Below are 12,800 nucleotides of genomic sequence, written 5' to 3'. Positions count from 1 at the left end.
GAACGGGACCACATGTCAACGAAACATGATGTGTAATTTCTCGTGCAAAATGCGATCTGGCCGCGTTGGCCCGAGGTGCCGCATTAGTTATCGACCTTTATTTTTTTAATGGAGTGCCGATCAGTTTTGAAGCACGACTATATGGTACTGTACATGGAGAGGATGACAGCAGGGACCCGCCAAGGTCATGGCAGTACGCAAGCAAGTGCCTCCTTATTTCAAGCCAATAAAAAATGGCTCCTCCTAGTGGATTTCTGACATCTGGGTCCCATGCCATTGTCAACGTAGTCAATAAACGAGAGAATTGCACAACAAGCGGCTGACACCAGGGACCCAGCAGCTCGCCCAGTTATTTTTGTTTTGGGTTAATTCGATAAATGCCACTCCAAATCTAGTGTATCAGAGAAATGCCACTGCAATTTCCAAACATTGAAAAATGCCATTTCATGCCATTTCTAGTGGCATTTTTCGAAGTCTGGAGTGGCATTTTTCAAAGTTTGGAAATTGCAGTGGCATTTCTATGAATCACCATAATTGGAGTGGCATTTATCTAATTTGTTTTTGAGACGGAATCAGGGTGTCAACTGGGCTGTGCGGGACACTCTGGCCAGTCTAGACAGCCTTTTCTTTTATGTTTACCACACACCAGCCTAGTAGTTTTTTTTCTTTCTGAAAATGGCTAGCCCAGTTCTTTTGTGATTTGTCAAGTAAGTCGCTTTATCAGGCTTGTTGGGCTGCAAATCTTTCAAGACGAGGAGAGCTTCATTCGGCTAGCCAAGAAAATGGCCTATCAGTAATGAGAAATGGGCTGTACATTTTTAAAACACATCAAACCGGCAATTATTTTCAAATATCTTTTTTTCATTTCGAGATTTTAAATTGCATTGATTTTTATGCGTGAACAATTTATTGGATTTTATATTGATATACATTTATTTTTAAAATCAGTCTGAATGTGACTCGAAATTTCGGGATTAAAAACAGTTCAGACCGCACCGACATATGCAAAATTTCGTATAATTTTTTAACCGTGGCCACAATATGGGCTGTAATGCTAACATAAAGAATATGGGCTCAAAAAACCCGTAAGAATTAGCAAATGGGCTGTAAATTATTTGAAATAATGGCAGATGGGCCGTATGCTGTTTTCCACATATTTGAGGCTTTCCACTGATGGCCTGTATACTGTTGGATGTCCATCCAACGACTGTCGTGCTTCTTCAATCTCTGCTCATCCTGCTCCAGCCGCTCAAACAAGCGCCAGTGGGACTGCCTGCTCCCTCCTCCCCGCGGCCGGCTGTGTTGCCGCGCAGGCCTCACCGCCCCACCGTACTCCCATCGCTGGCCTAGCCATCCCTCGACTCACCCACACCTGCTGTTATTCTTCAGCGACGGCAGACGAACCAGTAAACCCTCGTACAGTCGTACTCCCCTCTGCATGGGAAACAAAAACAACGGCCGAGTCTTCCCTGCCTCCGTGTCGTTCCCTTCCTAGGCCTCGCCATTGTCCACCGCCCTGGTGCTCTCGGCGTGGCGTGGTCAGCGTGCTCAACGACAGACATGCATCTGAACTGGACTGTGCATGGAGAGGCTGACATTTGGGTCCATGGCCGCACGCAAGGAAATGCCTCCTTATTACGTGAAAAATAATGATTTCCTCCACTTGATATCTGGGACCCACCAAAACGGCCTCTGTATTTCGGGAAAAAAATGTTACCGCCGCTAACAGCTCGGACCCACCAGCTATATCTTCGCACGCAAGGAAGTGCCTCCTTATTACGCACAAAAAAAATGAATACTCCCCCTACTAGCTGGGACCCACTATAGTGGGCCTACTAAGTTGACGGGGACGAAGGGCTTTGTCAACTTAGTCAATATGCACGATTCTAGATCGACTGACTGTACGATGTCCATCCAACGGCCGTAGTGCTTCTTCAACCTCTGGTCTTCTTGCTCCAGCCGCCCAAAGCAGCCTCGATCGTGCCGCCTGCTCCTGCCTCCCGTGGCCGGCTGTGCTGCCGCGGAGGCCTCACCGCCCCATACTACTCCCACCGTTGGCCAGGCCATCCCTCCACTCCACTCACCCACACCCCCTGTTATTCTGCGGCGACGGCAGCGCAGCCGAACCAGTGAACTCTCGTACTCCCCTCCACGTGGGCATCCACTGCCACGTTTTCCCCGGCTCCGCGTCGTCCCCTTCCTAGGCCTCGCCGTTGTCCACCGCGGTGGTGCTGTCGGCGCCGCGTGGTCAATGTGGTCAACGACCGAATTCCATCGGAAGAATACTATACGTGGAGAGGCTGACATCTGGGTCCATGGTAGCCGCTAGGAAGTGCCTCCTTATTAAGCGGAAAATAATTATTCCTCCACCTCATAGCAGGGACCCACCGGATGCCCACCAGTATATCGCGAAATAAACGTTTGCCCCTAACTGCTGGGACCCACCTGACGGGCCACTGTATTTCGCAAAAAAAATGTTCCCACTGCTGTCAGCTCGGACCCACCGGAAGTGCCTCCTTATTACACACAAAGAAATGAATACCCCTGCTAGCTGGGACCCACCTTAGTGGCAGGCTGACTTGTGGGCCTACTAAGTTGACAGGGACGGAGGGCTTTGTCAACTTAGTAAATATGCACGATTCTAGCTCCAGTGACCGTACAATGTCCATCCAACGGCCGTAGTGCTTCTTCAACCTCTGGTCTTCTTGCTCCAGCCGCCCAAACCAGCGCCGGTCGTGCCTCATGCTCCTGCCTCCCGTGGCCGGCTGCGATGCGGCGGAGGCCTCACCGCCCCCTACTACTCCCACTGCTGGCCAGGCCATCCCTCTACTCACCCACACCCCCTGTTATTCTGCGGCGACGACAGCCTCACACCGTAGCGAACCAGTGAACCCTCGTACTCCTCTATGCATGGGCATCCACTGTCGCGTCTTCCCCGGCTCCGCGTCGTCCCCTTCCTAGGCCTCGCCCTCGTCCACCGCCCTGGTGCTCTCGGCGCGGCGTGGTCAACGTGGTTAAGGAACGGCTTCCATCAGACGTGGACTGTACGTGGAGAGGCTGACAGCTGGGTCTACGGCCGTAGCAAGGAAGTGCCTCCTTATTACGTGCAAAATAATTATTCCTCCACCTGACAGCGGGGACCCACCGGCCGGGCCACCAGTATTTTGCGAAAAAATCGTTTCCCCCTGACAGCTGGGACCCACCGGACGGGCCACCGTATTTCACGAAAAAACGTCCCCCCCGCTGTCAGCTCGGACCCACCGGAAGTGCCTCCTTATTACGCACAAAAAAATGAATACTCCCCCGGCTAGCTGGGACCCACCTTGCTGGGAGGCTGACTTGTGGGCCTACTAAGTTGACGGGGACGAAGGGCTTTGTCAACTTAGTCAATATGAATGATTCTAGCTCCAGTGACAGTACGATGTCCATCCAACGGCTGTAGTGCTTCTTCAACCTCTGGTCGTCTTGCGCCAGCCGCCCAAAGCAGCGCCGGTCGTGCCGCATGCTCCTGCCTCCCGCGGCCGGCTGCGCTGCCGCAGAGGCCTCACCTCCCCCTACTATTCCCACCGCTGGCCAGGCCCTGCGGCGACGGCAGCCGCACACCGCAGCCGAACAAGTGAACCCTCGTAGTCCTCTCCGCGCGGGCTTCCACTGCCGCGTCGTCCCCTTCCTAGGCCTCGCCATCGTCCACCGCCGTGGTGCTCTCCATGTGGCGTGGTCAACGTGGTCAAGGAACAACTTCCATTGGAAGAGTACTGTACGTGGAGAGGCTGAAAGCTGGGTCCACGGCCACAGCCCAGTTTTTTTGTGACTGCCAAGTAAGTCGCTTTGTCAGGCCTGTTGGGCTGCAAATCTTTCAAGACGAGGAGAGCTTTCATTCAGCTGGCCGAGAAAATGGCCCATCAGTAATGAGAAATGGGTTGTACATTTTTAAAACACATCAAACCGGCAATTAGTTTCAAATATTTTTTTTTCATTTCAAGATTTTAAATTACATTAATTTTTATGTGTGGAGAATTTGTTGGATTTTATATTTATATACATTTATTTTTAAAATTAGTTTGAATGTGAGTCAAAATTTCGGGATTAAAAACAGTTCGGACCGCACCGAAATATGCAAAACACATCAAACCTTAAGAATTAGCAAATGGGCTGTAAATTATTAGAAATAATGGCAGATGGGCTGTATGTTGTTTTCCACAGATTTGAGGCTTTCCTAAAAAAAGGTTGACGCACAAGCACTGACTGTTGGCGGGACTGCCTGTTTCCTCCTCCTCGTGGCCGGCTGTGCTGCCGCGCAGGCCTCACCGCCCGACCATACTCCCATCGCTGGCCTAGCCATCCCTCTACTCACTCACACCTGCTGTTATTCTTCGGCGACGGCAGACGAACCAGTGAACCCTCGTACAGTCGTACTCCCCTCCGCGTGGGAAACAACTGTCGATTCTTCCCTGCCTCTGTGTCGTCCCCTTCCTAGGCCTCACCGTCGTCGACCGCCCTGGTGCTCTCGGCGCGGTGTAGTCAACGTGGTCAAGGAACGACTTCCATCGGACGTGGACTGTACATGGAGAGGCTGACAACTGGGTCCATGGCCACAGCAAGGAAGTGTCTCCTTATTACACGGAAAATAATGATACCTCCACCTGACAGCTGGGACCCACCGGACGGGCCACTATATTTCGCAAAAAAACTTTTCCCCCTGACTTCTGGGACCCACCAGCTACATCTTCGCACGCAAGGAAGTGCGTCCGGGCAAAAAAAACAAGGATTCGCCCCTGACTGCTGGGACCCACCAGCTACATCTTCGCAGGCAAGGAAGTGCCTGACAGTCGGGTCCCACCTGGTCGAAGCGTACGTAGAATTGTCATTCTGGCCGTGAACGTGTACATACATACTGGTCGATGTAGAGGCGTGCACGTGTCGTAGTAGAGGCGCGCACATGGCATGTACACGTACGTACAGCGGCCAGGGTGCAAGAAAGAAAATACGGCCACGTATGTGTACATACGGGCGGGGTCTCGAACGTCTACTCGCGCATACGTACGGCCAGGGCTCGTGTACATGGCTGGGTCGGAATGGAGAGACAGCGTCGTCGTCATGTTCATGGGGAGGCAACGGAATGCGTCGTGTTCATGGGGAGGCAACGGAATGCGTCGTGTTCATCGGGAGGCAACGGAACGCGTTGGAGCCAACCGGCTGGGTCGGAACAGAATGCGTGGTCGTGTTCATCGGGAGGGCTTGGATGGAACATGCGATGGAAACGAGGCCTGGCGTACCGCACAACGGAGGAAATGGACCTCCTACATTCGGAACAGGGTCCTGTTGATCGGGAGGGGTCTGGCGTACCGCAAAACGTTGGAAACGGACCTCCTACGGTCGAAGCAGGGGTCCTGTTCATCGGGAGGGGTGTGGCGTACCGCAAAACGGAGGAAACAGACTTGTATTGGAGCGCTACGGTCGAAACGGGGGTCCTGTTCATCGGGAGGGGTGTGGCGTACCGCAAAACGGGACTCCACGGGATACTGTTCATCTCCACTGTCGACCCCCTCCAGCCTCCACGAGCTACTGTTCATCCACCGTCGACCTCCTCCAGCCTCCACCTGCGACTGTTCATCCACGGGCTCCTGTTCATCCAGCCTCCACCGCGCGCTACTCCACCGGCTACTGTTCAACCAGCCCTCTCCATGGGCTCCTGTTCAACCACCCCTCCACGGGCTACTATTCATCCTTCCCTCCACCGTCTACTATTCATCCAGCCCTCCACGGGGTCCTGTTCATCTAGCCCCAATCGGCTTGATCGATCGGGGTCCTGTTCATCCAGAGGCAACACCACGGGGTCCTGTTCATCCAACCCCCACCGGGAACTGTTCATCCAACCCCCCCACAATGCTCATTGTTCATCCAGAGGCAGCATCGATCGGCTTCAGTTAGCAGCAGTAGCGAAGTAATCGCTTGATCGGGTTCAGTTAACAGCCACCGATCGATCACTCAGGTTCAGTAACGCGTAGCCTGCAGTGCAATCGCTCGGGTTCAGTTAGAGCCCAACGCCTCGCTCGGGTTCAGTTAGAGCCAACGCGTCGCACACACGCGCGTACGTGTACGAGAGAAGCATGCATCTCTCGGCCCCCGACCTCCCACCGTAACCGGGAACTCCCCGAAATTTTCCTCGCCCTCGCTTCTACCATGGTTTTTTCCGTCATGAACGGCCCAAAGAATGTCGTGCAGCTGCGTCTCCGGCCCGCCCAGGACTAAAAGCCCATTTTTTGTCATGATTTTTTGTCATAGAAGTAGGAGCCCACCACATCTATGATGATACCGGGTTTTGTCACAATTATCGTCATAGAAGTGTCATATGTATGATAGAAAAAAATTTCGTTCGACCCAAAATGTCACGGATGTGTCTTTTTTTTTGTAGTGTTATCGATAGAAGTAGACGAAAGAGGGGATGCCTTCCGGCGCATCCCCAAGCTTTGGCTTTTAGGTGTCCTTAGATTATCTTGGGGGTGCCATGTGCATCCCCAAGCTTAGGCTCTTGCCACTCCTTCTTCCATAATCCATCAAATCTTTACCCAAAACTTGAAAACTTCACAACACAAAACTTAAAGTAGAAAATCTTGTGGGCTCCGTTAGCGAAAGAAAACAAAAGACCACTTCAAGTTACTGTAATGAACTCATTCTTTATTTATATTGGTGTTAAACCTACTGTATTCCAACTTCTCTATGGATTATAAACTATTTTACTAGCCATAGATTCATCAAAATAAGCAAACAACACACGAAAAACAGAATCTGTCAAAAACAGAACAGTCTGTAGTAATATGTAGCTAGCGCGAGATACGGAACCCCAAAAATTCTAAAATAAATTGCTGGACGTGAGTAATTTATCTATTAATCATATGCAAAAAGAATTAACTAAATAGCACTTTCCAAATAAAAATGACAGCAGTACCCATGAGCGCTAAAGTTCCTGTTTTTTACAGCAAGTTCAAGAAGACTTTCCCCAAGTCTTCCCAACGGTTCTACTTGGCACAAACACTAATTAAACACAAAAAAACACAACCAAAACAGAGGCTAGTTAATTTATTTATTACTAAACAGGAGCAAAAAGAAAGGAATAAAAATAAAATTGGGTTGCCTCCCAACAAGCGCTATCGTTTAACGCCCCTAGCTAGGCATAACAAGCAAGAATAGATCTAGGTATCGACATCTTTGGTTTTCAATTTTTTAGCGGAATTAAGCTCGAATCCGGGAGGTTCTTTATGTTTCCCTTCATATTCCGAAATTTTTAGATCTAAAGAATCCAACTGCTTATTGCAAAGGGTAATCAACATATTCATGCGGTGAATATTTCCACTAATGTTCTTAAGAGGTTCAAGAGATTTCTGCAAGATTTTAGTAACTTCACAATTTTTTTCAAAAACTTGTGTCTCTTCCTGAGTAGGATGAGGCCCCTTTTTTTGAGGTAGTGTTCCCACTATACCTTCTATAATTTCAAGTGCAATATGGGGATCAATTTCAATAAAATTGCCTTTGGCAACGCAATCCAAGAGTTGTCTATGAGACATATTTAATCCAACATAAAAATTGTGAAGCAAAATTTTCAGATTTATTTTAGAGGTACAATTATGATGAGATTCCATTATTCTCAACCAGGCATCTTTTAGGTTTTATCCTAACCTTTGTTTAAAGTGAAAGATTTCGAACTCAGGGGTCAACGGAGAAGATAAGGGACTAGCCATAACGACAAGCAAACAAACTAACACACGAGCAAACAAAAAGCAAACAGGCAAAAAAAGCAAATAGAGAGAGAGAGGGCGAATAAAACGGCAAGGGTGAAGTGGGGGAGAGGAAAACGAGAGGCAAATGGCAAATAATGTAATGCGGGAGATAGGATTTGTGATGGGTACTTGGTATGTTGACTTTTGCGCAGACTCCCCGGCAACGGTGCTAGAAATTCTTCTTGCTACCTCTTGAGCACTACATTGGATTTCGCCGAAGAGGAGAGGATGATGCAGTAGAGTAGCGTAAGTATTTCCCTCAGTTTTTGAAAACCATGGTATCAATACAGTAGGAGGCTACGCGCGAGTCCCTCGTACCTACACAAAAACAATAGCTCAATGCAACCAACGCGCTTAGGGGTTGTCAATCCCTTCACGGTCACTTACGAAAATGAGATCAGATGGAGATGATAAATAATATTTTTTTGGTATTTTTTGGTATAGAGATGCAAAGTAAAAAGTAAAAGCAAAGTAAAAGAAAAGCAATAATAAAGTGATGGAGATTTATATGATGAGAAAGAGACCCGGGGGCCATAGGTTTCACTAGTGGCTTCTCTCAAGAGCATAAGTATTCTACGGTGGGTGAACAAATTACTATTAAGCAATTGATAGAATTGAGCATAGTTATGAGAATATCTAGGTATGATCATGTATATAGGCATCATGTCCGAGACAAGTAGACCGACTCCTGCCTGCATCTACTACTATTACTCCACTCATCGACCGCTATCCAGCATGCATCTAGAGTATTAAGTTAAAAACAGAGTAACGCCTTAAGAAAGATGACATGATGTAAAGGGATAGTTTCATGCAATATGATAAAAAACCCATCTTGTTATCCTCGATGGCATCAATACAATACGTGCCTTGCTGCCCCTTCTGTCACTGGGAAAGGACACCACAAGATCGAACACAAAGCTAAGCACTTCTCCCATGGCAAGAAAAACCAATCTAGTAGGCCAAACCAAACTGATAATTCGAAGAGACTTGCAAAGATAACCAATCATACATAAAAGAATTCAGAGAAGATTCAAATATTATTCATAGATAGACTGGAGCATAAACCCACAATTCACCGGTCTCAACAAATACACCGCAAAAAGAAGATTACATCGAATAGATCTCCACAAGAGAGGGGGAGAACATTTTATTGAGATCCAAAAAGAGAGAAGAAGCCATCTAGCTACTAACTATGGACCCGTAGGTCTGAGGTAAACTACTCACACTTCATCGGAAGGGCTATGGTGTTGATGTAGAAGCCCTCCGTGATCAATGCCCCCTCCGGCGGAGCTCCGGAACAGGCCTCAAGATGGGATCTTGTGGATACACAAAGTTGTGGTGGTGGAATTAGGTTTTTGGCTCCGTCTCTGATCGTTTGGGGGTATGTAGGTATATATAGGAGGAAGAAGTATGTCAGTGGAGCTTCGAGGAGCCCATGAGGCAGGGGGCGCGCCCTAGGGGGGGGGGGCGCCCTCCACCCTCGTGGCCGCCTCGTGGCTTTCTTGACGGAGGGTCCAAGTCTCCTGGATCTTATCTGATGAGAAATCACGTTTCCGAAGGTTTCATTCAGTTTGGACTCCGTTTGATATTCTGTTTCTCCGATACACTGAAATAGGCAAAAAACAACAATTCTGGGCTGGGCCTCCGGTTATTAAGTTAGACCCAAAAATAATATGAAAGTGGAAAATAAAGCCGAATATAGTCCAAAACAGTAGATAATATAGCATGGAGCAATCAAAAATTATAGATACGTTGGAGACGTATCACAAGGTATCAATCCAGTAGGAGGCTACGCGCGAGTCCCTCGCACCTGCACAAAACAAATAAATCCTCGCAACCAACACAAATAGGGGTTGTCAATCCCTATAGGGCCACTTACGAGAGTGAGATCTGATAGATATGATAAGATAATATTTTTGGTATTTTTATGATAAAGATTCAAAGTAAAATAAAGGCAAAGTCAATAGCAAAGTAAATAACAAAGTAGTAGGAGATTTATATGATAAAGATAGACCCGGGGGCCATAGGTCTCACTTGTGGCTTCTCGCGAGAGCATAAGTATTCTACGGTGGGTGAACAAATTACTGTTGAGCAATTGACAAAATTAAGCATAGTTATGAGAATATCTAGGTATGATCATGTATATAGGCATCACGTCCAAGACAAGTAGACCGACTCCTGCCTGCATCTACTACTATTACTCCACTCATCGACTGCTATCCAGCATGCGTCTAGAGTATTAAGTTAAAAACAGAGTAACGCCTTAAGCAAGATGACATGATGTAGATGTGACACCCCGAGACCGATGTGCCAGGTGTCTTCCAGTTATTCGCTGACGTTGTCATGTCATTTGCCTGCGTGTTGCATCTTATCATGTCATCATGTGCATTGCATCATCATGTTTTCAAAACTTGCATCCGTCCCGGTCTCCTCGTTCCTTCCGTTGTCCGTTCTGAGCCCAGACACACTTGCACGCGCCCGCGGCACCTCTGAAATATTATTTTATAAGTGGGCGGAAACTTTTCTCGGAATGGGTTGAAAGTTGGCGTACGTTGTTGTTTTGTTGTCAGTAGACCGCCTGCCAAGTTTCATTGCATTCGGAGTCTGTTTGACGCCTCAACCGTTAAACTATAGCGGCATTAGAGCCGGTCTAACGTCGGACGTTTTCGGTCTCCGAAAACAGTCGTTGGGTCTCTCTCTTCTCTTCTTTCAGCTCTAGACCGTCAGAACAGTCCACTACCTACTGCCAAACCCAACGTAGGCTCTATCATTAGCCCGCGGACCTCCTCGCGCGCGCGTCCAAAAACTGTCCCGGACCCGACCCGAGCAGTCGTGACCGATGGGTCCGGAACATCCCCAAACATCTACAAAACGTCACCGTTTTCTTATTTCGGCTCCCTAGCCTATTTTTCCCGACCGTACGATTTTGATCGAATGGACGAGTTATCGCCTAATCTATCCCACACCCACCTACTATAAATAGCAGTGCAATCATCGGACCAATCCCTAATTTCTAGGGATCCTACCCTACCGCCGCCGCCGACTTTCTCCTCAATTTCAGCGCCCCCAGTCGCCACCTGCCTTCCTTGATCCACGCCGCCCCCTGCTTCCTAAGCCCAGGCAGCCCTGCCCCGAGCACCCCCGTAAGCAGCAGCTCCAGCGAGCCCTGCCGTCGGTGGCCACCACCAGGCTGCACCTCTCCTTCCCTTCTTCCCCTATGCTTTTCTCTCCTTCCCCTTCGATCTCTCTCACGATATCCCTCTCTCTCTGTACTTCATCGCCGCAGGAACGGCCGCCGCTCGCGGAAGCCACCAACGTCCGGCTCTGGCCAGATCCGACCATCTCCGACGCCTCCTCGTCGGATCCCGCCGTCAAGTCCCCATCCCGTTGTCGCGTGGAGCTCTACTGCCCAAGTCCTTTGTCCTGTCGCTGCGCCAAGTCCCTGCTCGGTTCCCCCTGCGTTGCTGCGCCGCCCCGCTTCGCATGCTCCTCAAGACAGCCGTCGCCGACCTCCGTTCCGTCCTGTGCACCGCCAAGTCAAGTCCGATGCCCAAGCGCCGGATCTAGTCGAGCTCGCCGCCCCTCGCCTTCGTGCACGACGTTCCCGTCCCGACCGAACCTGTCGTCGCCCCTGCCTCCTCCGCATCGGTCTGCTGCGCGAGGGAACAAGCGCCCCTGCGTTGACTTCTCATCGAGACGCTCCAGCCGCGCCAAGTCCGTCTCCAGCCGCGCCGGAGCCGCTCCTTCTCCCGCCCCGCGAGCCTGCCAGCAGCCGCCGCCGTTGACTCTGCCTTGCACCGCCTCCTCTGTTCTACGCTCGTTCGAGCGGGGAGGACAAGCGCTGGTGCGTATGGGCTGCCCCATTAGCATCATCAAGGCCCAGCGTGTCGCCAGCCCACTTTGCCCTGCTTCCCCTCTCCACCCACCGGGCCAAGACCAGGGTGAGCTCTGCTGCCCCCACCTTATGCACTGTTGGCCCAAGCATAGTTTTGGCCCATGTCATGTTTTTTTCCTGTAGATGATTTTCTCTATTATTCCAGAGAACGCCCATTTTGCAGAAAAGTCCCTAAACATCATGCATATTATATCCCACCAACCGTGCATCATATTAAAATAAGTTATATATATATATAATGCTTAGAATTTTGTGTAGATTAATAATATTCAACTTTCATGCATGTTTAAAATGTCTAAAATGTTGTTTGGTTAAATTTGCTCCCATGTCATGCAAAAATGCTTTAATTCATAACTAAATAACCGTAACTCTGAACCTAACAACTTTATATGTAAATGGGGTAGAATTTTGCCTAGTTTAACATGGTGGCATCATCTTGCATGTTTAATAACTATAAAATATGGTTTAGGGCAGAACAGTACCAAACCTAATATATGCATATGAGGATTTTCAGGAATTGTTGTTCGTTGTCTTCGGCCTCATTTAAACTTGACTAGATAGGTAGTTTTCATTTGCTTCACCCTCTTGCCATGTTTAACAACATTTAATATTGTTGGGTACATAAACAAGATCGAACTAAATAAGTCACGTGGTGTTTCGTCAATATGCAACGGAGTTGCATATTGAGCTCCACTTAATTTGTAGGGTTGCTTGTGCACTTTGCCATGCCATGCTTCATTAAACCGGACATGCATCATACTTGAGTGTGCATCATGCCATGCTCATGCGAAGGTTGTTTACCATGATTGTTTTCTTCTTTCCGGTGTTTCTTCTTCGGGTTGGTTCCGATAACGTCATATTTTGAGGATTCGTTCGACTACGTCCATTTGTCTTCATGGACTCGTTCTTCTTCCTTGCGGGATCTCAGGCAAGATGACCATACCCTCGAAATCACTTCTATCTTTGCTTGCTAGATGCTTGCTCTTTGGCTATGCCTATGCTGCGATACCTACCACTTTCTTATCATGCCTCCCATATTGCTAAACCAAGCGTCTAACCCACCTTGTCCTGGCAAACCATTGTTTGGCTATGTTACCACTTTGCTCAGCCCCCTCTTATAGCGTTGT

Source organism: Triticum dicoccoides, chromosome 4A (genome assembly GCF_002162155.2).
Source record: "Triticum dicoccoides isolate Atlit2015 ecotype Zavitan chromosome 4A, WEW_v2.0, whole genome shotgun sequence".
Taxonomy (NCBI): domain Eukaryota; kingdom Viridiplantae; phylum Streptophyta; class Magnoliopsida; order Poales; family Poaceae; genus Triticum; species Triticum dicoccoides.
Note: the sequence above shows the minus strand (reverse complement) of the source record.